This window comes from Nycticebus coucang, chromosome 7 (assembly GCF_027406575.1).
Source record: "Nycticebus coucang isolate mNycCou1 chromosome 7, mNycCou1.pri, whole genome shotgun sequence".
Taxonomy (NCBI): Eukaryota; Metazoa; Chordata; class Mammalia; order Primates; family Lorisidae; genus Nycticebus; species Nycticebus coucang.
Window position 1 is genome coordinate 87,624,294 of NC_069786.1, and position 26,567 is coordinate 87,650,860.

The 26,567-nt window shown below is 40.2% G+C and overlaps 1 pseudogene; it reads right to left on the reverse strand.

The window, feature by feature from the left end:
• Window positions 1-3,613: 3,613 nt before the first annotated feature.
• Window positions 3,614-26,567, reverse strand: part of LOC128589745 (HSPB1-associated protein 1-like) — a 39,993-nt pseudogene continuing 17,039 nt past the window's right edge.

Here is a 26,567-nt window from a genome sequence, read left to right on the forward strand (position 1 = left end):
GATTTTTTTTGTCCTGTGCCCCAATAGATCCTTTTACACTGAAGTGACTGTCCTCTTTTTTTGGAAAACACTGCTTTCCAGTCCTGAGACTGTGCATTCATTTTCCCCCTTTTGTGACCTTCCTGTCTAAAGTCAAAGGACGTTTCTCAGTTATGCTATGAACAAAGCTGGGAAATAGTAACTTCTTTGTGGCCAGAACGAAAATAGGTCATCTTCCTCAGAGGAAAGGTGAATTTCACAAGCAGGGCAAGGTCCTTGTGGTTTAGATGCCCTTTCACAGCCAGAGATTGTCCAAATGGAAGCTGCATCTTATTTTTGTTAAAGAAGGCAGGATTTCCAGACTGTCCCTGAAGACTTTTGCTGTTGTTGCTCTTGTTGCTGTTGCTGTTGGGTAGTTGTGTGTTTAAATCACACTCTCTGATATGCTGCATGATTAGGAAGACTTTTCAAAAATTTAGGCTTGGCTGCAGACAGGTTGAGGCAAAATATTTCTCCTCTAGTACTGACATATCCAGCTCGATAATGTAGGACTTTAAATGGCAATGACCTTAAAAAAAATGTGAAGCTCTCAGCTCACTTCTGCTGTCACAAGAGACTCTTGAGCAAACCAAGCAGAAAAATAGGAGTACAAGAAACATGTAAGGGAGGATGGTATAAAAATAACTATAGAAAGGTTTGGGGAAATATGGTCAAACGCATATAAGACATTGAACGCATATGTGTCATAGAGAGAAAGCATATTGCGAAAGAACATTTACACAACTTTGGATTTAATAAGATCTTTAACTTGAATTATTAAGGAAAGAGAGCCCAGAAAGGCAGAAAATAGAACAATAAATCTTTGGGCTAGTATTTTGGAACAGTTTCTCCACATGATTTTTATGGGATTAAGACCTTTGCATTTACAAGTGGACTCTCTATTTCTGCAGCACAGGTTATCAAACAAGTGTTACTGGAAACCACTACCTTAAAAGTCAAACATACAGATACCACAATGACTCCAGAAGGCACGCCCAGCTTTGTTACTTGCCATTTCACACACCCCACACAAACGGGAAAGATGAGCTTCCCTCCACATTTAGTCTCTAAGTATAAAGTTCTGAACCCGCTCATCAGCCCACTACTAGAAATGAATGATTTGCAAAATGTACCTTTTTCTTGGGAAATATCATTTCAGTGAAGTTCAAAAGAAGCAGGACAAAGAGGGTATACAACTGCTGTCTTCTCTGCAGGAGTGCTGGTGTATTCTACGCCTGTCTGAGTTCTGCAGGCATAAACCTTTTCCTGGGACACTGCTCCATTTTCACGTGGCTCCAGGGGAGGTAGAGGTAGAGAGGAAGTGGGGAACAGCCTGTCTCACCCTGTAACAATCACTCAAGTGCATTATGAAGCAGATGCAAGCAAGCAATGGTGCAAGGTGAGGCTGCTGGATTGTGCTCGTCTTGCACAACAAAGCTTAGGTGCATGTAAGCAAACCCACACTAGTTAGTTGTACAGGTGACAGTCGCATACCAAAGGGGAGGAACTGACAGCACCAAAGTGGTTTTTGCACATCTCGTCAGAGATCCCCCCATTGGTACATGACTTAACATGGGTATATTTGCCTTTTCTGCAACTATTTGAGGAATTTAAATGTATAATCAAGTCACCTGGTATTTTATCCAACAGTTGACTTTTCTGAAATACTACAGATATCTTGGAATGCAATTAGCCAATTAATACGGAAAGATATCTGAAAAAGAAGCTATTTATGTCTCTCTAGAGTAGTCTTATAGTGTGTATATTTAAATTTTTCATGGTGTTGATCTCAGATCAAATATGGAACGACAAAAGCACCTCACTTATTTGATAGCTGGTGAACCAAGAAAAGGGGCACCTCAAGATTTATAAGTCTTTCTCTAATTTTAGGAAAATAATAACATTTGATATTTGTAATTCAGGCCATGGATTAAACATGTAGTTTAGATGCAATGATTTTCTGATGGCATGCAAAGCTACTAATAATAGTAAATAAAGGAACACCAAAAATTAGACCATAGATTGTAACTAAGAGGTGAAAGTGCAATGAAGAGAGATCAGCAATAAAGAAATAGGTAAAATTTGTAGCAAGAGTCCTCATTCAGCTAATAGGACTTGCCAGTGGCTTTTAAGGCCCCACTCATTAGATTGGTAAGCCATTTGCCATACTGTGCTCTTTTCTTCAGACCTATCATTAGTGCCCCGTCTCTGTGTTTTGCTGAGCTACTTTTTAGGAAAGGGAAGACAACCTGGAAGTGGTTCCTCTCCACATGCTCCCCATGGAATCCAAACTACACATCTCCTCTCCTGGGGGATGTCAGGACCTTGGAGAATAGAAATGTATTTTCTCTTCATATGAAGGTCAATACACTACTCTGTCTTCAGTTAGGAAAACAGAAACCATGGTAGGAATTTCAAACATGAGGGATTTAATACAGGGAATCGTTTACAAAGGTATTAGAAGGGCTAAATTAGAAAAAAGAAGAAGGGATGATATATGTAGATCTCAAAGTTTCTGATGGATACTTCTAGGTTGGCACTCATGAGTCTCTTCCTGGTCCTGAGAAAACATGGATGCTGCTGACTTCAGAGCCTGGAATTGTTAAAAATTGTCCTTCCACAGCTCACACTGTAATTGACAGAGATTCTGCTACTGCCTGGACTGCTAGAGTCTAAAGTGACACTGCCCCCTCTGCTGTTACAATAGCTGCTATTGAATTTAGAAGCACAAAGTGTTTCTCTTTCTCCAACATTCAGATGCTTCTCAATGCCTGATGTTGGCAGATACAAGCAGGAAGCCAGCTACTGGCAAGGAGTCTGAGAAACAGAATTTGCAGACTTCAGACCTGGGCAATACAGAGCAAATTACAAAAGGTTAAGTATAAAGTTGAGAAACAACAAATAATCGACACAGTCTAATTTTTTCTTTTTTAGATCATAGCAGATATTGAAATTGGAACAAACAGGACAGAATTTAGGGGCCTCTGTATGGCCTTTGGAAAACCCTATGTCTTTGCTTATACTACTGTAACAAAATACTGGAGACTGAGTAAGTTATAATGAACAGAAATTTATTTCTCAGAGTTTGGGGATCAAGGTGCCAGCAGGTTGGGTGTCTGATAAAAGCCTGATCCTGCTTCCAAGATGGTGACTTGTTGCTTCATCCTTTGGATGAAGAAATACTCTGTCCTTTAGATGGAAGAGATGAAGGGTCAAGAGAGTACTCCCTTCAACCTTGAGCCCTTTCATAAGGGTGCTAAGTCCATTCATCAAGTGGAGCCCTCATGACTTAATCACATCCCAAATACCACACCTCCTAACTACTGTTGCACTGAGGATTAAATTTGAACATGAATTTTGGAGGGGACACTGTCATTCAAACCATAGCACCATCTATTACATTTTATTTACATTATAATTATGATGAATAAATATAATACAGAGTGTAAGGAAAGATATTAGATATTTAATTTATCTGAAATTTCCAAATAAACTATTTTGATTTTTTTGTTGTTCCGTCTTTTATTTCATGATTATACTATTTGAAAATACACATTTAAAAAAATTTTATCTATAAAGTCATCTTCTATCAGAATCACAAACTTCTTCCTTATATCAAAAGTTGTGCTACTATCCTGGTTACTTGTGGATTCACTAAGCAGTCCAACCAGTCATCTGCAGAAATAAATGTTTTAGAAGGGACTGTGGTACTATTTGAAGCAATTTGTTTCACAATTGCATTCTCACTATTACTTATCATTTGTTGCCTCCTGGCATAACACAATTTTCCAAACTGTTCTCCATCTTTGTTGACAAAGTCTTCACTATCACTTCCAAATATGCCTTCTCTTTCTGAAGGTTGTTCTTTGGACCTCTGTGTTACAGGGACCAGATCAGGTCGAATGGGACTCGCTGCCTCCTATTTTACTGCTCCCTTGGTTGAGTTCTGGCTACATATTTGGCCCACCTGCATGTGTTTGCTCACGTTTAATTCTCCCTCTTTTGTGTGCTCTCTGTTCCCAATGCCTGGGTTTCTTCTACCTTAGATGTTCTGTAATGATCAAGAAGGGCAGAAACAGCTCCCTTCAAGTAGTGACAATTCACTCCATGGAATGTTCCCTCAGTAGGGTTTAAACAAGCTTTGGTATTTTGTGAATTCTCTGCAGTTATCAGGGCACACACAAACATACGAGTGACTGCCTCTTCTACCTGGCCTAGGTGATCCTCTTCCAGCTGAGTTTATACTGACAGTGATAGGATCAATGGATTCTGACATAATACCACCAGTGCCTGGGAACAAGAGAACCTGTTCTGAGCTCAGTGTAACCATATGTCTTTGAGCTTTAAATCAGGGTTGACTACATTGATTTTACAGAACACAGTAGATTCTTCATAAGGGATTCTAGTTGGATAAAGGAAAGGAGTCTCTTTAGGAGGAGAGAGATACCATCTTTTCCTGCCTTGTACCTGGAATACTGAGTTGTAGCCATAGGAGTCCAGAGTACAGGGGTCTGGGATCTCAGAGAGCCCGTACACAGGGTATCTTCTCATCCATTGCTTCCAGGATGTCCAAAGTCACACTATTTCCCATCCTGGAAAATATATGTCTTGTCTTCAAATAAGCTGACAAAATATTTATAGTCATCATAAGCCCAGAATTTGGAATGATCATAATCTCTAAATGGTCCAGAAAGACTAGAATGGTCACAATTCCAGGTCAGAAACTCTTCAAGTGTAGCTTCTACATAACTACATGTAGTTTCAAACCGAGGAACTGGGCTTATGCTTTTCATTCCCATCCTGAATTGCATCTGCTTGCATAAACAACCTCAGAAAGGTGTATGGCATTCCAGTGTCGTGATGGCCAATCACAAACCATGTTACAGAAGATTGCAGCTTGCTTCTTCCCTTCCAGCTCCTGTTGCAAAGGTCAGACCAGCGGTCACCCCAAGTCTGCTGCCATAGCTATGGGGTTGGGGGTTGGGGGGGGCAGGCTCTTCTAGAACCCAAACTTGATCCAGCCCAAAGTAGGGTCAGAGAAGGGTTTTGGCCACTATTTTGAAATTTTAATGATAAACTGCAGCTTGCTTCCATTAAACATAACCTAAATTACCTTGTGATTTGTGCTTGAAATAGCTACATTATAATTCTTATTATCGTTCTTCAGTGAAAAGGTCTTCAAATTCTAGGTAGTCACTATTGATAAGAAATGGTTCACAAGTGGGTGGTAGAAAAACTTTTAAAATAACAATTTAAAAATTCACTACCACTGGACATGTATTTAAAAGCTGACAACTCTTCCTTTTCTCCATTGACAAATGTAATATTGACAATTTCTATGATCCATATGAATTTTTTTTTTTATTCCATCAAACATTCTCAAGTCAGGTTCATGTGTTCCTGTCACATCTACACTGTCAACACAGTTACTGTGCAGGCTAGCTTAGATGCTCTTAAAAGGGCACAATGGCTGCAAATAGAAAGACTTAATAAATGTGATAATAGAGACGTAGGGCTAACACTGTCAGGAACTATAGTCTCTAGAAGCCCCCACCCAGGCTCCCTAGTCCCATTCCTTATGCTTCTTGGACAACCAAAGCACAAACTTTACCCGAAGGACACAGCCTCCTTATTCATGCTGAGTCCCTGTGGGAAAGCTCTAAGTGGCCTGCTAGAGGAGGTGTCGGCTGGGAAAGCATCTCTTTCCAATCTTTGCATCTCGGTAGTATGGGGGGTAAAGGAAGTTGTTCTGCGTGCCATCTGCAGGAATCTTGGGGTCCACTATCACAGCTCATTTCACTGAGGCATCAGATCTCACAATACAATAATAAACTCTGGTGGCACAAATTGGGCAACTCTACCCTCAGACCCAGCAAAAACTGTATCATTTTGTCTGCTATGAGGTTCAAAAGTTTGGGTCTAGTTCTACATAAAACTCCTTTCACTGACTTGTAAAAGCCTATACTCATTTCCACTATAAAGAAATGGACCTTGGGCGGCGCCTGTGGCTCAGTCAGTAAGGCGCCGGCTCCATATGCCGAGGGTGGCGGGTTCAAACTCGGCCCCGGCCAAACTGCAACCAAAAAATAGCCGGGCGTTGTGGCGGGCGCCTGTAGTCCCAGCTACTCGGGAGGCTGAGGCAGGAGAATCGCCTAAGCCTAGGAGTTGGAGGTTGCTGTGAGCTGTGTGAGGCCACGGCACTCTACCCGAGGGCCATAAAGTGAGACTCTGTCTCTAAAAAAAAAAAAGAAATGGACCTTGACAAATTTTGAACAGATTTCTGTATCTCTCTAGTGAAATTTTGCATTGCAGCATTGAGATAAGAATGCAAAAAACTATTCTTTTATTAGTGTGGTCAGAAGCTCAAAGATGGTTCCCAATGATTCTTGCCTACTAGGTATCCATGCCAATGAGTGTGGGTTGGACCCTGTGTTTTGCTTCTTTTTCTTTTTTTTTTTTTTTTATTGTTGGGGATTCATTGAGGGTTCAAAGAACCAGGTTACACTGATTGCATTTGTTAGGTAAAGTCCCTCTTATAATTGTGTCCTGTCCCCAAGAGTGGTTTGCTCCTAATAAGTACAGTGTGGCAGAGATGGGATGTCACAGCCAAGATTGCTTACCCTCTCTTAGTCTTGAACTTGCTCACTGTGATTGAAGCCATTGCCATGTTATGAACACCCTATAGAGAAGCCCTCACAGCAAGACTCTGAAAGAGGTTTTCAGCCAACAGCTAAAGAAAAAGTGAGGTCCTTGGTCCAACAGCCTGGGAACAACTGAATCCCAGCAACAATCATGCGAGGGAGTTTGGAAGTAGACCTTCTTCAGCAGAATGCTGAAATGACTGCAGCCCAGTGGACACTTTGATTATAGCTTGTAAGAGACCTGAGTCAGAGGATCCTAGCAAAACTGTACCAGATTCCTGACCACAGAAAATTGTGAGATAATGTTTATTGCTTCAAGTTGCCAAGTTTTGAGCTAATTTGTTACTCAGCAATAGACAATGAATACAATCAATTTTCTTCATAGAACTAAATTCATAGTAGAACTAAATTCATAAAGCAGTCGGTAACCTTTCACAATGTACTAGGAGCTCATGAACGATATAAATCATGAGATCATTTGAAGAATGCCAAGTTTTGAAAGCTGAGAAGCAAGTCAGCAGTAACTCCTATGTTGTGACTGTTTTTTCTATTTTATTCTCATATATTTACTTATGTTTAACAAATCATAAATGTAAATGCCTTGTAATAGGTTTGATAGCAAATAACCAAACAAATACAGTCTTAGGAGAAAATACTCAGGCACTTCATATTGGTTTGCTGCCAAAAAAGTACTTGGTTTTTATCTTCCTTATTGAAACAGAGCTACTAATTTCTAAATAGAAGGTAAGGTATTTACTCACTCAAAACAAAGTAGTATTTATTACTAAAATACTGGAAAATACAGAAGAGCCCCAAAAAGAAAATTAAAATTTTTTATTATCCCATCTCCTAACGATAACCACTATTGACATTTTGGTGTGTAGGTCATAGGTGTACTTTTGCTGTTTGCCCTTCTCTTGGTTCCTGGCTGAAATCTCTGCAGACCCGATGGCTAGCACTCTAGCAACAGTCTCAAGAGCATGGTGATGATGATCTCACTGTAAGCCTGACAGGCAAACTAGATGAAAGATAGAACGACCATGAATCTCAGACATCACCTTCCATCACCCAGCCTCAGAAAAATAAAGTCTTAATTTGTTTAAGCCTTTGTTTCAGGTTTCTAAAATTTATAATCAAACACAATTCCTCACTGACACAATGTCAAAGATACCATGACTTTTTATTCATGAGGTAGCTGTTTTGATGAGATTGTTTCAGGTCCACATTGATAGCCACTGCTACTATTCTTATAACAAACAACAAACAAGCACATGTTGCGTAACTGATACCTTGCCAGGTTCTGTGTAGAGCACACAAGATGCGTCAGGTGCAGACCACACCTTCAAAGGGATTATGTATTACCTATCAAAGTGAAGTTATGGACTAAGGTGAGAGAATGACAATCTCGAGAAACATTAATAGAAAAGAAATAAATCACTCTCTGAGGAACAAACCAAATGTGACTCAAGGAGCAGTGAAAAACAGCGACATGAAGAGTCTAACCTTAGAAATGATCAAGCAAATTTAGAAATGTCAAATGTATTTTCCTGCCTGAATTAGGTGCCAAATTATATTTTCAGTCAGGTTATTATTTGTGTTGTAAATGTTACTTATGCCACTTGCTCATATATTTGGAGGTAGTTTCTAATATTAATAAGATGAGGGGGAAACTTGCATATAGTCTGAATTATCTTTAATTTTCAGTGGGTAGGGTGCCAGCCCCATATACCGAGGGTGGCGGGTTTGAACCCAGCCCCAGCCAAACTGCAACAACAACAACAACAACAAAAAATAGCCGGGCGTTGTGGTGGGCACCTGTAGTCCCTTCTGCTGGGGAGGCTGAGGCAAGAGAATTGCCTAAGCCCAGGAATTGGAGGTTGCTGTGAGCTGTGATATCACAGCACTCTACTGAGGGCAATAAAGAGTCTCTAAAAAGAAATAATAAATAAATAAATTTTCCCCAAATAACCATAATGTACAGTCCAAAGTCTGCTTATCACCTATGTTTGGAATAGGTCACTGTTATGTGGGGAACACCTGAACTTGTTGTGTACTGGAGCCATATTAACCAAGAAAAAATGTATCTTTAACTCCTAGAATCACCCTCAGCTTATGCCTGAGCTTTGCCCAGCATCCTGTGGAAACTGAGATACTCTGAGGCGTAGCTCATATCACTTTTTATATTATGGTCACTCCACTGCCTTAGCATATGGAGTAGAATGGAGAGAGGAATAGTTCTCACTATGTAAATTATTCTTGCTCTGTTTCTCTCTCATGTATAGCTAAATTTACATAAATTAAGTGTGTGTGTGTTATACCTCCTCCATAGTTATGTAAGTCCTAATTGTCTAATCTGGCAAAAGTTCAAAAATTCAACAATTTTTATTGTACACCCATATGACCAAAGGTTTCTTTAAAGATGTTACAAATTCCCAAAGACCAATGGTAACTTGGTAATTTGCATGTTAGACTAATAATTTTAGGGGTTTTTTCATTTTGTTGGATGTTCTTTCTTTCCGTCAGGCCTCGTCTTCCTGTGCTGCCTTCTTATCTGAAGGTTCCATTCAGAAAGGATCTACTTACAAGCACAACCATTCTCTAAGTGTCTTTCATATTTCATGAAAAGTGGATGTGTTTGCAACTGAGCAGTCTCCTCAGCATGTTTCCCACCAGTAGAATACAAGGGCCCAATGGCTTTATTATATTGTACTCTTTTTGTTTCTTTCATTCCAAACTAGTAGTGTCTTAGCAGATATAAATCTCTCAAAAACTCTGTAGACCTCTTGTGAATCTCTTTCGTGTTCGTCCATTAGACAAAAGCCACACCTGCAAAATCTTTTCTCTACCTTCTGCACCTGTAGAGATTCAGTGAGACAAATTCTTTTTTCCTTTTTTTTTTTTTATTGTTAAATCATAGCTGTGTACATTAGTGCAATCAAGGGGTAAAATGTTCTGGTTTCATATACAATCTGAAATATTCTCATCAAACTGTTCAACATAGCCTTCATGGCATTTTCTTAGTTATTGTATGTAGACATTTGTATTCTGCCTTTAGTAATGGGTGGGCCCACACCTCTGGTGCATCTTAGAATGGGTACAGGCAAAACTTACTAAAGGTGGAGAGACAAATTCTTAAGCTTCTTTAAAGCCCTGGTATTTGCTTAAAAGGATCTGAGAGGCACACCCTTAATCCTTTTAAAGGGCCCATTGTGTAACTGAATAGTACTCCAAGGAATCACTTTTAATCTTTGAAGATCTTAATAAGAAAGTTTATAATCACACGATCAGCTTCATCTTTAGATGTTTTCTCCTAGCAATGCCCTGGATTTGAACTTTTGAATACTCAAAACCAAGAGCACATGTAGTGAGAATAAGATGGATTCAGTCAAGCTAAGGCTGAGATGACACAGCTGGTCTGTCTGGTTTAGGTCCTACATGACCTTTACCTCATGTCTCCCATTCTTGTTGTTTTATAAATCAGCTATAACCTAAAAAGTATATATTTTGAGTAGTTTAGGGATACTGATTTAGAAGATTAACTTTTGAATTAAAAATGTTGTTTTGGGTATTGAATTATGCCAATTATTGTTGCTTAAGATAAGGGTTAATTATTGTTGACCAAGATAAGGGATAACATGGTTTTTGCTTTGAACTTTTACATATAAAACTGTGGCTTTGGACATGGAAGAACAGAATAGTTTGTAGAGGCTACTCTCACTGTTCTCTAGAATTGCTGGCCTGAAAAATAAAGTTTGGTGGGCCTATGCTTATCTCTGTCTATTGGCTGACAAAGACAGGCAGCCAGACCCTTTTCATCTGGTGATAAAACCATTTTTTAATTTTATTAACTTCTGCTGCCTGAAAAGGCTGAGAATTTTCAAAATCATCAGCTTAATAATACTTCTCTCAATTTATCTTTTTCCTTTCACAACTTATTATAAGCAGCAAGAAGGAACCGGGTTGCACCTTCAACACTTTGCTTGGAAATCTCCTTAGCTAGATCATCAAGTTCACTAAGCATATTTCTTGCTTTACACATAATTGCATACAACAGTGTTGCTAAGATTTCTGCCACTATAACAAGGATCTCCATTTCTCCAGTGTTCCTTTTGAGTCTTTACCACCAACAAAGTACAGATTTCTATTAGAAGTCTATTCAAGGAAATCTAGAATTTTTCTAGCATTTCTTCTCAAATTTTAATCTAGCCTCCACCCATTTTTTGGCTCCAAAGTCACTTTCACACTTTTAGGCATTTGTTATGGCAGCATTCCATCTCAGCACAGGTTTCAAACAAAAACTACTACACAAACACATAAGCAAAGACATTTGACCTTCCTTAATTATAGGAGCTGATTGAGCTGTCTCTATAAGGCTGTTGTCTTCTCATCTAATATTAGCGCTGGAAGTCAGGCAGAGTCAGGAAGCAATGATGGGGATTAAGAATAAGTCAGAACTCATAAGCATGAGGACAGAGTTAGAACATATAAGCATGAAGAACAAATCAGAATCCATAAGCACATGGTTGGAGCATGCTATGGTTTGAATATTTGTTCCCACAACAACTCATGTTGAAATTTAATTGCAGGGCAGCATTTGAGGCTCAAAGGAGTAAGACATGGGCCCCATTTGCCAGAGGTGGAGGGTTCAAATCCAGCCCTGGCAAAAACTGCAAAAAAAAAAAAAAAAAGAAAAGAAAAGAAAAGAAAGAAAGAAAGAAATTTAATTGCAATGTGACAGTACTGAGAGGTGGGACATTTAAGAGATGTTTAGGTCATGAAGGCTTCACTCTCATGCATGGACCAATGCTGTTATTGTGGAAGTGGGTTCAGTATCATGAGAATTGGTTACTCTCCCCACTTTGCTCTTCTGCAATGGGATGATGCAGGAAAAAATGCCCTCACAAGATGCCAGCCCCTTAATCTTGGACTTTACACCCTTCAGAATCATGAGCCAATAAACTTTTGTTCATTATAATTACTCAGTCTGTTGGGTTGAGGCAGTTGTCAGTGTTCTTGGTTTTTGGTTCTTGGCCAAAGAATGACCAGACGCATGCATGCAGGGCAAGCATGAAAGAAAATTTATTGAGGAAGATCAAGATACATTTCCAGAGCAAGAGCAAGATATAGATTAGAGAGAAAGATATATTTGCCAGACACAACAAACGGGCCCCCTTGTGGTCACAAAAAAGGTTCTGGTAAAGGTCTGGGGTCCTGTTTTATACTGAGTGGGGCCTTCCTTGTGATTCAGACACCACCATGGAACCACTTTGATGGACAATTAACCAGATAATTACCCCTAAGTCACTTTCCAAACCCTATTGTGCCTGGGTAGTGCTCCTTTCCCCAGATGCTGCAGTTAGTTGCTCAGGATAGGAGTAAGGTGAAGCAGTCCTAAGACAGGGCCCACCCTGTTTTCCTAGGTAAAGCAACTGCTTGAGGTAGCTTCAAGGCAGAACACCCACTTTGTCCTTTTTCCCTTGGAGAGCCAGAATTCTAATTTTATATCTAATAAATCTGTAGTAGGTAGTCTGTTTTAGCAGCCCCAAATGAGCTAAGACAGAGACCCATCAAAGCAGATTAAAACCTTTGCCAGTTCTTATTGCCTTTTGGTGGCATGAGTATACAGTGGAAGCCAAGGCTCGCTGTCACATCTGAACATAGCACACAAGACTCAGAAGCTGAAGGAGAATCCTGGGGAAGATGGCGCAGTGGCTGCCTCACACCAACGTGGTGAGTGATCAGGGACAAAGTGTGAGAGCTACAAAATGACTGAAGCCCTCAAATCTCCTAAGAGAATCTCCCCATGGCCTCTCTCAAAGGAGACATACAGGAAGGGGAATCCTGGAAAAGGGGAATCAGCCTGCCTAACTAGACACATTTCCAGCCACCATATACCATCATAGTTGCAGTCCAGCCAGGGGAAGGAAGAAGGCAATGAAGAAGTATTCACCCTCCTCTAAACGAGAACATTTCACTTGGCCCTTCTATTTTAATCCCATGGACTAAAACCTAGTCAGTTGACCACATTCAGGCACAAGGAAATAGAAAATGTCATCTTCATTCCAGTGGTCATGGGCTCAGGAATCGTGTTCCTGGGGAAGGAAGGATCAATATGGGGAGATGACTCGCCCTTTCTGTTACCATATACTTGGCTCTGCCCTCAATGCCATTTCCTCCTTCTCTGCTTGGCAAACTCTAGTTTACCCCTATAGGGCCAGCTCTATTATCATCTCTCCTGCAAAGTCTTCACTCTCTAAAACGACTGGGTTTTATAAATCCTTCCATTCTGGCACTTTCTTCTTTATTCATTTAGCAATTTTTAAGTAAATCCATGTTTTGTTGCTTGTTACTGCTTGTTTTTTTTTCACTCAGAGAGAAAAATACATAATTTTTTATATTTTTGTAAAATAAAAACACAGTGAAAAATACTACAAATATGTTTACAAAATTATTGCTCTGAGAACTGAATATTAAGCAGTGACAAAAAAAGAAAGTCTTTTTCTTTCTAAAGCTATAATGCCATAATTATTTGCTATCCTTTGTATTCTAAGGCTGTCCCAAATTGAGACAAAAGAAGGATATGATTCATGGATAATTTTAAGCTTGTTTATTCTTGACTATGTAAATCTGTTATTGAAGATTAGGATTAAATAATTGAGGCTTGAAAAGTATAGTATATTCCTTCCTAACAATTGCAAAGGTAATACTTGTGATTTATAAATCATGTCTCTTTTAGGGAATCATGAACCTTGGAAAATTCTTGGCAATTATCTGATTCTACTACCTCAGTTTACATGAGAAGTCTGAGCCTTGGACCACTGAGATTATTTGCTCAGAATTATGTGCCATGTCAGTGCCATTGGTAGAATAGAACTCAAGAATATTCATTCTTACACAGGTGCCCTTGATTATGTAAAAACACAATAAAAAATACTACAAGTATGTTGATAAAAATAAGTCTTTCTAAAAATTAGACCTTCCAGATTAAAAAAAAAAGTTCCAAGAATAGAGGTAACCTGGGGATGGTACACAATAGTGTTAAAGGCAGTTTTTAGTTAGAATGTGTGAAACAGATATAAATAATTTGAATACAGACATTAGAGAGTGGAGTAGTACTATGGAGTTGTAAAATGTCAATTTACATTTTCTGAGTGACAGATGAAATGTCACATCAGGGTCTATGTAGCCTTTTCTTAATATTTCATGAATTTTACTACCGTTCTGCTTTATGTTCATTTGGTATCTGTAAGAGCATAGACACACACACAGAACAACGCGTACTTCTCTCTCTTAAACTAAAAAGCAGAGCTTTAATTAAGAACTGAGATCCAAAAAAGAAAGTCATTTGAGCAGTAGTTTTGAGCAGGCTCTGAATGCTGACACACATTCTTGTTCTTTGAACCTTTGCTTCCACACACCAGCAGATGCCTCTTAAACACACCTCCCACATCCACATCTGCAGGTTCAGCCTCTCACCTACCCCTGGCATAGAGTTCTGACGCATTTGTTCTACCCCCTTCACCTAAGGGAGATAGAGTGAAGGAGAAATGGACGTCAGGAGCACAGATGTGTAATATAAAACGTGTGTACTACACAAAACCTATGGGGAAAAGCTTTTTACGAAATAAATAGTATTAACTGATTTCAAAGGGATTTGCCTTCAATAGAATCAATGAAAATATAGCCAGTTCTTCTAAGCCAAATTATTCATGATATTACAAGTGAAGGTTTAATTAAATCCATTTTTATAACAATATATATGAACAAAAACAATAAATTGGTGATTTCTCAAGGATATGACAATGCTGTTGTAATAGGTCCCATAGTCCTAAAAAGAAGATAATAATAGTTTAAAGAATTTTTATGTTGTTGAAGACTTATGTTTAACTCACTAGAGGTTTTCCCTGGGACCCTGAAGTCTTTCTGATTCTGCACTACATTTAGAATTAGGTGGATACAATTAGATAAAAAAATCATATTTTTAATGTACCAAAATATGGGAAATCATTCATGCTACTTCTAAAAACATACAAGCCAGAAACTGTGGTAACTACAAAATAACCAAGTAAAACTATAAAGTCTCTGAAAGCAGCAGCCATGGACTGTATATTACTGTTGCTGACAAAGCATCTTATATTTTACATGATAAATTTTTATTCATCAAGAATCTTAGAGGTTTTGACAAACAAGAAAATTATGAAAAACAAAGTAGAAAAATGTATTATTCTTTCTCCATGAATGAGTCCAAAAAGCTCACCTTTAGCACAGGCTAAGACTCTAGGGAATGAGTGGGATTCTTTTAGTCCCAGGTGGCAGAAAACCTGACCCAAATTGTCTCAAAAGTTAATCTATTGGTTCATGTAACTGAAAAGCCCAACTGTAGGCCCTGGGCTTCAAGCACAGCTGGACTCTGGGTAAATAATTCCACAGCCGTTGGGTCCTTCTGCCTTCCTCATGTCTTCAGTCTCAGGCTCCCTGCTGTCCTTCCATCCTCTTATGTTCAAGGCCAACGAGAAAGAGCAGGTACTTCCCCAGGAAGCCAGAGTTACTTCTTGTGCTCACCCCGAGTCAATCACAGTGACTAAGGGAATGTGACATGTTGACTGGCTTAGGCTGAAGGAATGTGTTTTGCCTCTGAGTGAGGGCAGAGGTGTATTACTGTCAATCACATGGACTGAGAGTGGGAGAGAATGAGGAAGGAGTGAAACTCATGTGAAAATTGGGTGCTGTTGCTGGAAGGTAGAGAATGGATGAGATTCTGTAATACAAACCCCATGTGCCTATTATAGGGGGAGTTGCACTGTGGCCATGAAGATACAGTTTTGTTTTTTTTTTATTGTTGGGGATTCATTGAAGAAGATACAGTTTTAATTGTTCTATGAGAACCAGTAGTTCTAGATTAAAGGTGCTGATAAAAATGTTTAGTAAATCTAGTTAGTAAATCTATCATTTACAAGGCAGATGTGCCAGTTGCTTTGGCTGTACAATGACAATTGTATCACTTACCACTCAATGTTTTTGGTGAGGATTATTAAACCAATGGATGAGTGCTGGTCTGAATGTTTGTGTCCCGTCAAAATTCATGTGTTGAAATCCTAATCCCCAAGGTGATTGGCGTTAGGAGATGGGGACTTTGAGAGGTGACTAGGTCATGAGGGTGGAACCCTCACAATTGCGATCGGTGCCTTTATAAAGAGACCCCAGTGACTCTCTTGTTCCTTCCTTCATGTGAGGACACGGAAAAATAACAGTCATCTATGAACCAGAATGTGAACCCTCATCAGAAACATTGACACTGCCAGCAACTTGATTTTAGACTTCCCAGCCTCTAGAACTGTGAGAAATAAGTTTCTGTTGGTTATAAGCCACTCAGTCTACGGTATTCTGGTGTAGTGGTCCAAACAGATGAAGACAGAATGTGAAAGCATAGGAGGTTTAAAAAATGTCAGTTATCCTTTCATTTCCATTTCAGTCAAATTTCTCTCTTAGGTTGGGAGTTCTTCAGAATAGGAATTATGCCTATGCCTAATTCACTTTCTTTAATCTCTAGAATTTAGAACAATATCTAACACATAGCAGAAATTTAATGCGTGATGAACAAACAAATGTTAGATATAAATAGAGTTAGGTTACAGGATAAAGTACTGTAACATAATGGTTCAAACAAGGTAAGTGTTCATGCCTCTTCCAGGGAGCAGGCTGGAACTACTAGCAGGTTTTGTTAGAAGGCATTCTGCTCCTGTAGGCTCAGCAGCTTCCTTGTCTGACTTTTCCACTTTCCCCTTGTTTCCTTCATGGGCACCATGGACGCTCCCTGACCACCCTCACAACTGCACTCCAACCCACAGGAAGCAGGAAAGAGATATGAAGGGTAAGCAGCTTTCTTTCAGAAATATACCATAAGATGTTGTCATGTTTCTTCTATTCACAATCCCTTGGGAAAAACTTAGTCAACTGACTACAAATAGTTGTAAGGGATCTGAGGATCACAGCCTTTAGCAAGCCTTTAAAACTCTGGAGAGTCCATTTAAAAAAGGAAGATCAGGAGAAGGGAGTTAGGGAATCAATTAGCAGTCTCCTCCGCATGCAGCCATGTGGAGGTCAGAGACTATGGAGCTGTGGAGACAGCTTTCTCAGTATCATTGCTAGTACAAAAACGAAAGGTAAAGCTACATGAAAGGGACCTTGGGTTACAGTTTCAGAGTGTTGTTTGTAAAAGAGCCTCTCCATTGTTAAGGCTAAACATAGAAGTTAGGGGATCTGATGAATGAGCAGATTGACTAAGTATGATCCTAAATGGATTCTAGAAAACACCTTTCTCCTTAATCTCAGTTCACCTAATTTTATTAGGTCAGAACCATGAACTTGAATTTTATTTATTGGATTTTATTCTCAATGTTATTTTTGTAGGGCTGATTCACCCTCATTTAATCATTTTTCCAGATGAAAGTTCTAAAAACTATAAGACGCTTTGAGGTTAGAATTATATTTTCAAGCAAAGACACATAAAAGGATCTTTATTGATAATATACTTATAATCTATTCTATGTTTAAGAGGGTTATCCTAAATCAAATATGACATTTAAGACAGTTACATGTCCCAGAAAATCCAGCACAGTTCAATTTTAGATATCTGATGTTATCAGTAATTCTTAAAACATTTTTGAGTTTGCACCACCAATATATGTATATTTACATATATATGGATGAACTAACACATATATAAACTGACATATTGCGTGCATTTTAAAACAGACACCAAAATTAAAATTGTAAAAGGATAAGCCAATTTATAAATAGAAGTTCCAATATTTATAACCCACATTCTCTTGGGGATCACATAGACAAATATGAAAACCACCGCATTAGTCAGTTATAGAATCTGGTTTTTTGGTTTTTTTTGTCTTTTATTCTGTTGAGACAGTCCACCCTATGCCCTGAGAGGAGTGCAGTGGCATCATAGCTCACTGCAACCTCAGACTTGGGCTGTGGGCAGCCTGCTGTCTCAGCCTCCTGAAGCCGCTGGGATTACAGGCACTTGCCACGGCACTCGGCTGGGTTTTCCATTGTTTTCATAAGTTGGGGTCTCACTTTTGCTCAAACAAGTCTCAAACTTCTGAGCACAAGCAATCCTCCCGCCTCAGCCTCCCACAGCGCTGGGATTACAGGCGTGAGCCACCACACCCGGCCAGTAATAGAGTCTGAACCAGAACTCAGGTCTCCTGACTTCTAGTTTACTAGTTTTTCCTCTTAAAGGAAAAACTGCCTTACATCTTTATAACATCTAATTTTAAAATATAGGGCAGACTCTAAATAAGATGGAGTGAACGCAACCCATTTTAATTTTCCCATTAACAACCACTACCACCCTTGATAAAATGCACAGCTTACTTGCCAGAAGACTTTGAAAAGTGGAACAAAGAAGATGTATTGGGAACAAACTGCTTTTCTCTATACTCTCAATGCTTCTGTTCAACAAAATACATGGTATTTTTCCTCATGCTGCCTAATTCTCTGACACCAGCTGGGTGTTCTATAATTCAATTCAATTCTGATACTACCTGGAGTTAGTGCAGACCCCAGGGGTTAAGAGCTTGGTCCCACAAGACTGCGGCCTACTTCAGATGTCAGTCATAAGTCCAAGTTTTCATCTGTTCTTCTGACCAACCAGCTATAAATCAGGGGTTTCATAATCCTCTCCTCAGGTCCAATCATTTGCTAAAATGGCTCACAGAACTCAGGGAAACACTTATGTTTAAAAGTTTACTATAAAGAATATAACATAGGACACAGCAGAACAGCCAGACAAAGAGGGACACAGGGTGAAGGCAAAAGAACAGGACAGGAGCTTCTGTCCCTGCAGAATGGAGGCTGTGCCACCCTCTAAGCATATGACACAGCTGACAGCTAGCCAGAAGATGGGGATCTCAGTCTTAACAAATGAGAAGGAATGATTTCTGCTAACAACACGATGGTGTCTGAAGGTGGATCTTTTCCTAGTGAACTTCCAGCTGCAGGTGTACCTGGGCTACATCTTGCTTTTTGCCCTATGGGACCCTAAGCTAGAATACGTGGGACTCCTGACCTAAGGGAACTATTAGATAATAAATTTATGTTGTTTTAAGCCACTAAATTTGTGATAATTCTTGGGACAAACACTATGAAAAAAGCCAAGCCAAAGGTACTGTGGTTGTGGAGCTCGCTGGTGGATCGCTGATGTCCACTGCTGTATTAATTTCCTGTTGTTCTTGCAACAAATTGCCACAAATGTAGTGGCCTATGAGAATAAAAGCTCAGTATTGCCCAGTTCTGGAGATCCAAAGTTAAAAACGGGTCTTTGGGGGCTAAAATCAAGATGCTCATGGAGCTCCCTTCTTTCTGGAGAGGATCCACTTTTCTGACTTTTCCAGCTTCTAGAAGGTGCCTGCATTGTCCCCGGCCCCCTCCTTCATCTTCAAAAAGCCTCCCTGCCTTCACTTCAACTCTGCTTTTGTCATCATCTCTTATTGTGACCCTCTTGCCTTTCTCCTAATGATACTTGATTGCATGGGGCCCACCTGGCTAATCTAGGACAATCTTTCCACATGAAGATCTTTATCTTAATCAATCTGCAAAGTCACCTTTACCGTGTAAGGTAGCATATTCGTGAATTCTGGGAATTAGGATGTGGACAACTCTGGGGAGGAGAGCATTATTCTGTCCATCATGACCCCTACAGAATAGTACTGTGGAGGCTTTGTAAATTAAATTAACATTTGACTCACAACGCACAACGCTGGGCTAGGACATGCATTCTGAACAGAAAAAGGTTAACTGCTTGCTCAAATAGGAGATTCAAATAGGAATCAGAGTCTTATAATATCCAAATGTCCAAGATATAGTCCAAAATTACTCATCATATCAGGAAAACTTCCAATCAAATGGAAAAAGCCAGACTCTGTTCCCATTCTGTTTTGAGGCTAGAATGGCGGGCCTTGGTCAACCCAGTTCTCAGGCTGCTGGGGGAGGAAATAAAGAGTTCACATGGTGTGTATGACTTTGAGGATCCACTCTATATAGCAGAAAACCTTGTATGGTCACTTATATCACCTCTCAGAGTATACACCACTGACCAGAAGAGGATCCCTTGGAACTGACTTTGGCACAGGGTTGGGGCAACAGACATTATTTCCTGTTGGAAAAAGGATAGATGGGTCAGAGAAGCCAAAACTAAGTTGACGGAGGACCAAGTCTCTATCTTGGAGGCCCAGAATAGGAAGATTGGGTCCTAAGGGCAAGGAGAAACATCTTCTCACTCAGCCTAGGCCACATCAGGAAAAGCCATGGAAAAAACAATAACACTCATATTTCCACCATGATACCTAAGTTCATTTGTGATTGGAAAGAGGACATTTTTTTCCTTAGAGATAGAAGATTGTGTTGGGACCCCAGAGATATGTGAACGACATGTGGACCTCAAAACAGTGTCCCAGACAAAATTTAGGGAGAGGGGAAAGAGTTACTCAACATCAGGGTATGATCTTGCACAAAACCTCTTCTCCAAGACTAATAGGAATTTGTCTTCTAGAGGACTCTTGGCAATCTTAATCAGTCTATATGGATATCAGGTTTTGTATATCAAACACACAGAGAAAGAGAGAGGTCACATTTTTCCTTGATCCTTCATGTATCCATCTCCCTTTATCCTCTCTTTCCCTCCCTCAGTTGTGCTATTATACTCACCATCATTCAATGAAAGAAAAAGCCAAAGTGAGAAGAAACCAGAGAAAAGGAAAATGGTCATGAAATGAGAAAACCAAGGTCCGATACCAGTGTTGTAAACTGCATACCTTGGGCTTGGGTATGCATGCTTTTATTTATGAATGCTTGTTTGTAAGTTTCTAATGAGCTACTGTTAGGATCACCATCAGGGTTGCCCTCCTTCCTCTTCCTCACCAAAACACCCTTTCATCTCATTTGGGTGAGGACTGAGACAAGGGTTTCCTGACTTGTCCCCACTGGCAGTGGCTTATCTCTACCTCTCTATGTGATATTTACCTGCCTTCAACTTAAAAATAAACTCCCCTCCTCTATGAGGTACCAATCCCCGTCCCCTGCCATTTTGAGCCCTGGGTTCCTCTGTCACCTCTCTGAAAGCTCCTTCTCTTTCTTATTTGTGGATGCTCTTCACAGCTGCCCTCCTTGCCACATAACTCTGGAGTTGCTGCGACAGCTTCCAAGCTGGCTTTCCTTGACTAGCTGTCTCTTCTGTCCAATTTGCCAGATTCATCCTCTTTTAAATTTGTTGTGTTTATGCTTTAAAGCTTACACTGCTTCCTAGAACTCATCACATCATGTCTAAATTTCTGTGTCTGACTGGCAAGGCCCTTGATAATCTGGTGTTAATGACGCCTGACTCTGCAGGGATATGACATAATGGTAGAGTCAGAGTTCCCAGGCAATCTCAAAAGCAGCAGCCTGTGTTTGGGGGACATTTGTTGACTTTTTCTCTGACTAAATCTAGTCCCTTTGTGTTCTATCCCCTTTCAAAAACTTGGCTGTCCTCTTTGGCTTCTATTCCTCTTTGCCCAGCATACACACCACACCTGAGCACCCCCATCAGCATCCTATAGGGACAAACTTCTTCCCTGACCTGGATACCTTCTTCTCCTGGGCTCCTTGTCAAAAGCCCCTGACTTTCATTCCTGGAAGTTCATCTGTGCCTCTGCTGCTGAGCAACACTAGCTCCCTCCACCCTGAAATTTGGTCAAACAGGGGTCCTGACTCTTTTGAATGTGTGCCTCCAATTGGCTCTGAGTCCTTGGCCATGCTTCCCAAGTTCATGGCCTAAAGACAGGACTCCTATCTATTCTGTGATCTGGCCATACCCCTCATTGCAATGAGGAGGACCTTTCCCTGCCTCCACTGAGCCAATCTCTGCCTTCCCAGAATGGGTTTCAAGAGCCCCTCAGATTCCAACTGGAATATACCCCCTGCCCCTGACCCATTCCTGGTGCATTATTTTTCTCCCTTCCTTATTATGGACTTTCCACACTAGGCCAACCAATGTTCTTCAGTATTCAGCACATTTACCATTTTCATACATGCTTGCTTTCATTCTCTGGTTTATTGTACAAATATATTTGAAGGCACCTTTCTTAACCATCCCTTACCAGGATGTCTACCCTGCCACAACCCTTGAAAAGTGCCTCAGACTTTGATGTCAAAAGGCCAGAAGCCAGATCCTCAGAAATACTCCCAGACCAACACAGCTCTACCTCAGTGCCCTGCCCAAGTTCTACCCTATCTCTGTTTGAGCCTATCACACCCATAGCTCATCCTTTCAGACCCTCTCCTGCTTCTGATGTCTCAGACTTGAGCAGCTCTATTTCCCTGGTTCACAACTTTGATTCTCATAATGTCTGATTCAACTCTGTATCTCTAGCATAGTATCTGATACCATGCAATAGATTTTGTGCACACACACATACACTTTTTTTATTTAATCAGTGAGTGAATACCACCTGTTTTATCTCCTCACTTAAGACTCTCTGCAACCTGCCACATTGGCCTGACCTTCAGGTAATCTAAGATTCTTGGTTTGACTCCTTGATGCACTACAAAAACTTTATGGGGACAATGCCCCCTATGAAATCAGCAGTTACAAATGGGTAACTTGTTTTAAGAGGGGATGAAACAATGTTGAAAATGGTCCACTGCAGCAGACCATCCACATCAATTTGCAAGAAAAAATTTCATTTTGTCCATGTTCTAACTGAAGAGAACTGGTGATTAACAACAAAAACAATAGCTGATACCATTAGCATCTCAATTGGTTCAGTTTACACTATTTTGACTGAAAAATTCAGGTTGAACAAACTTTCCACTCATCAGGCACCAAAACCATGAGCTCAGATCAGCTGCAGATAAGAGCAGAGATTTTGATAAAAATTTTTAATAAATGGGATCAAAATCCTGAATCATTTCTTCAAAGAACTATAACAGGAGACGAAACATGGCTTTACCAGTATGGTCATGGAGAAAAAGCACAATCAATGCAAAGGCTGCCAAGAGGTGGAAGCAGTCCAGTCAAAGCAAAAGCAGACCAGTCAAGAGCAAAGGTTATGGCAACAATTTTGGGAGGATGCTAAAGGCATTTTTCTTGTTGACTTTTTGGAGGGCCAAAGAACAATAGCATTTACTTATCATGAGAGTGTTTTGAAAAAGTTAGCCAAAGCTTCAAAAGAAAAGTGCCCAGGAAATCTGCACCAGAAAGTCCTTCTCCACCACGATGCTCTGGCTCATTCTTTTAATCAAAGATGTTGTAGAGTTTCAATGGGAAATCATTAGACATCCACCTTACCATTCTGATTTGGCTCCTCTGACATCCTATTGTTTCCTAATATCAAAAGGCCTTTAAAGGGCACCCATTTTCCTTCAGTTAATAATGTAAAAAAGACTGCATTGAAACGGTTAAATTACTAGGATCCTCAGTTCTTTAGTGATGAAATAATGGCTAATATCATCAATTACAAAAGTGTCTTGAGCTTATGTTGAGAAATAATGTTTTATTTTTTTGTTATGGTTTTAACTCCATTTTTTTTCATAAACTTCTTGAAGTCTCTTCCTGTCCTCTTCCATATAGTGTCTTGTTCAAATATTTCGCCCACTTTTAAACTGGTTGTTTATTTCCATATAATTAAAATGTAGAGGTATTTTATATATCCTGAATATAGGCCCTGCAATACTTTCAGCAGTGGGAGGAATGGTGTGCTAGTGCTGAAGGGAAGCTCTGGATGGTAAACCAATAATTTTCACAACAATCCACTCCTTGGACCTCTCAGATCCATTTGTGCCATATAGTTAATTCCCTCTGTCTGGGAGAAGGTCTTACAGGATTCTGGCTAGTCTTTTTTCTCTTAGGAAATTTAGAGAAGGGAGAATAGTGGAATTATCTATAGCTTCCAATATTACAGTTGATCTTGAACCACAATTCATAGTCATCATCTCCTTTCTATATTTCCCTAGATTCCTCTTGTATTCAGCCACCATTTCTGGCCTAGGGGGCTTCCTGAGTGGAGTAATCTAGACTTTCATAAATGAAAGTCTGAAACTTTGGTCCCTGATACCTTGCCATGGCTTTCACATTTTCCCACTATTGTCATAAATAACAAGGCAGAAGAGTATGAACAGATGTCTTAGAAAGTTGTCTGCATACCAAACAACCTCCCTTTCCCCATGGACTACTGAAGGGCCCTGCATCCTCCAAATATTAGGATCAATTACCCCTGCCAGATGGATGGCTTCTTCCTTGAGTGCTGGTCTCTTGATACAAGTAAACCAAGTGACCAGGTGGCAGACCCTGTGTAGAATTTAATGGGCACATTCTCATTCTGGGAACCAGGAATCCTATACCCATAGAGCCTGGAGTTTTGCAGAGGGGGAAGCACAAATTCCTAGACAGACACTCAATTATGTGATGCAGGGTCATTCCTATTTTCATTCCTTGATCCTATGTATTCTACTCCCTGGGGACATAGTTCCTTACAATAATTGTGCATTTAGACTGTATGGTGCTCCCTGGAGGAGTGAGCCTCACCCTTTCATTTTGATCATCTCCATTTTGATCTTCCATTATAGCATTGTTCCATCAAGCCATCAATGAGTACCAAACCATTAATCCAGTTGTTACTTTACTACTAAACTTCCTTTGCTAAAACATGTTTTCCTTAGTCAGATGTAGTGTTATACGTGTTCACATGTTAATAGATTAAATATTTTGTATACCCCAGATGGTGTACTGGCTGAAACCCTACAGGCAAGAAGACAAACTCATATGTGAAGTAGTGAAGGGGCATGATGAATTGCTGACTCTTTCAGGATGGAAGGGATCCAATGTAACTAACTTCCACCAAGCATCATGATCATCAGCTTTGGTCTCTATTACTGATAGGTTGGACATTTGGCAGAGGTAGTAGGTAGATCTTTGTGGGAGGGAGGCCGTGTTGTTGAACCTAGAATTAACCTCTATCTCTGCCACCATAGCTACCGTATTATGCATTTGTGCACTATTAAGCTATTTGTCTACCTGATTCTTCAGTACCCCTACATGGTGGTCTTTACAATGCAATACATAGATTTTTGTAACCCATGCCCACCCCTAGGTCTCTTCCCTTGACCTATTTTTCCCTCCTTTTCTGTCTTTCTCCTTTGAGACTTCTGACCAAGTAGCCAAACTATTTATTACCAACCATGAGTCCTACATACTCTTATCTCAGGCTACTTCTCTTTTCACACAAGGCAAATGACCAAGTGTACCACTAAAGCTCTTCTCATAAGGAGAATTTCACTTCTGTCTTTTGGGCCATTCTTGAATAGGGATATAATGTAGCGGTTGCCTGTTTTTGGTTTCACTACATACCAAACTGACCCATCTGTGTGCCAAGAACAAGCTTTTCCTTTTCCATGAGATGATCATAAGGGAAGTTCTCTGTTCCCCCTCTGCCCTCCCTCCTCACAAGCAACTGCTAAGCATAGTTAAGGGAAAGACAATGGTGTTCAGACGTGGATGACACAGGTGTCTGGACCACCTCCTCAAGCATCTTGCTCGTTCCCTCTGGCCCTGCTAAGGACAGTCCTAGATGTATCACATCCATCTCACTATCGTCTTCTGCTGGGTTCATATGACTGTATAATTTAGTGGATAGCACAGCATGCACCTGATGAATGGACATTTCTGGCTATGTAGTCAGTCCCAGGATGCCTCAAGATTAGGGGCTCTGTCTCTACCAGAGCCCATAAGCACATCAGAAACTAGCTTTTGAATAGTCTCTGTTGCAGATGCACGGCACTGATCTAAAGCCTGCAGTCCATATAGTGATTCTCTTATAAACCCCATGAAAATTTCTTGCCACAGATAACTCAAATGGCATAAGTCTACCAAGTGGTATGGCCCAGGTCTCAGGAGTGCTTGTGCTATGGCCTGAGACATCCTTGTTGCTTTTTCACGCTCTGGACGCCACTTAAAAGTGGGTGGCAGCCTTCTATGATACTCAGCAAGTTGTTCAGGATAGCATTTCAAGTGTGGAATATACTGACTCCGGAAGCCCAAAAGGTATTGTGCTTCCTGTAGTGAGGGAATACCTGGCATGTCCTTGACAACTAGACTCCTAAAATCTCCACTCTTGTGGGGGAACAGCTGTATCTTCTCAGGATTTGTCTTCTACCCTCTGGAGCACAAGTGCCCTAATCTTCTTGCCATTTCTTAATCATTTCATGCAAGTACCATAATGTAATAGTCATCTGCTGGTGTGCTAAAAAATTACCCCTCAAATTGAACAGCTTAAAGCAGTAACATTTACTTTCTCACAATATAGATCAAGAATGTAGGAGTGTCTTAGCAGGGCGATCTTGGCTCAGGGACTTGCATGAGGTTACGGTCAAACCCAGGGCTGCAGTCATCTGAAAGCATCACAGGCTACAGTGTCTACTTCCAAGATGGGTCACTCAAATAGGTTTTGGCAGGCGCCTCATTTCCTTCCCACACGAATCTCTCCATAGGCAGATCTATCTATTGGAGGTATCTGTGGTGGGAGAAGACATTTTTGTGTAGTTATAACAAGCTCTAGTAAGAGAGTCACCTGTAATGTCCTCATTACAAGGTATCTGATTTCTCGCAGGCATCCTCAAACTTTTTAAACAGGGGGCCAATTCACGGTCCCTCAGACCGTTGGAGGGCCAGACTATAGTTTTTAAAAAAAAAACTATGAACAAATTCCTATGCACACTGCACATATCTTATTTTGAAGTAAAAAAACAAAATGGAAACAAGTACAATCACCGCCTCATGTGGCCCGCGGGCCACAATTTGAGGACCCCTGCAAGCTTGCTGCAATGTCTTAGAAGTCACATATCATCACTTCTGCGATA